Source organism: Onychomys torridus, chromosome 3 (genome assembly GCF_903995425.1).
Source record: "Onychomys torridus chromosome 3, mOncTor1.1, whole genome shotgun sequence".
Taxonomy (NCBI): Eukaryota; Metazoa; Chordata; class Mammalia; order Rodentia; family Cricetidae; genus Onychomys; species Onychomys torridus.
In genome coordinates this window covers 41,135,668-41,136,855 of record NC_050445.1, presented here as the reverse complement: position 1 = coordinate 41,136,855, position 1,188 = coordinate 41,135,668, and the positions used below count along the sequence as shown (strand labels likewise).

Genomic DNA, 1,188 nt, shown 5'->3' with positions numbered 1-1,188 from the left:
CCTTTGACCTGCATGTCACACACACACACACACATACACACACACATGCACACACACACTTTTTAAAGTAAATAAATGGGAATGTAGATGTGTCAGCACTATAAACTGAGAAAATTAATTTTTGTTTGTTTGTTTGTTTTTGTTTTTCGAGACAGGGTTTCTCTAGCGTTGGAGCCTGTCCTGGAATAGCTCTGTAGACCAGGCTGGCCTCAAACTCACAGAGATCCACCTGCCTCTGCCTCCCAAGTGCTGGGATTACAGGCATGCACCACCACCGCCCGGCAAATTAATTTTTTTTAAGGGAAAAGCTCAAATGCTGTCCCCTACTACCACAAATCATGCAGGTGAATCTCCTGTATTTGGGGAAATCGCAGGAGCCAGCATACCCAGGGTGCAATGGGACAGCTTCACTCTGGGAAAACCACCTTCTTGATCATGGTATCCTCTCTGCTAGTAATTATTAAAAATAACTTTCCTAAGCCCCTCTCTCCACCTCATCTACATTCTCTGACCTTGCCTCTTCCTCCTTGTCTCCAAGAACAAAATTCAATTTCAGAGGAAAAGACTGCTTTAGGATATGGCCTAGACGGGAGAGATCCCCACTACACTAATACGTTCAGCTGCGCGTGGTGGTGGATGCCTTGAATTCCAGCATTCAAGAGGCAGAGACAGGTGGATTTCTGTGAGTTGAAGGCCAGCAAACTGGTTTACATAGTAAGATTCAGGCCAGCTAGGGTGACATAATGAGATATCACCATAAAAAAAAAAAGAAAAGAAAAGAAAGAAAGGAAGGAAGGAAGGGAGGAAGGGAGGGAGGGAGGGAGGGAGGGAGGAAGGAAGGAAGGAAGGAAGGAAGGAAGGAAGGAAGGAAGGAAGGAAACCTGCCTGAAAGGGTATCTTGCTCTCTGCTGCTTTTAAGCAGAGGAAACAAAAATGGTTTAGGTTGCGAGTGTAGTTCAGTAGTAGTGTTTGCCTCACACACACAAGCCCCTGGATGACAGCACACAGCTTTAATCCCAGCACCCAGGAGGCAGAGGCAGGCGGATCCCTGAGAGTTCTGGTTTGCATAGCATTCCAGGCCAGCCAGGGCTATATGGTGAGACCCTGTCTCGAAAAACTGCTTGTAACAATAAAACAGCTCTCAACGCTGGATTGTTTTTTAGTTCCTGTGATGCTGTTTTGCATCTC

General features: G+C 46.1%; 1 non-coding gene across 1 annotated transcript; it reads right to left on the bottom strand.

The window, feature by feature from the left end:
* Nucleotides 1-298: 298 nt before the first annotated feature.
* On the bottom strand, nt 299-461 carry LOC118580983. The gene has a single exon (XR_004944631.1). It is a non-coding gene; the product is annotated as a U1 spliceosomal RNA (small nuclear RNA).
* Nucleotides 462-1,188: the final 727 nt, after the last annotated feature.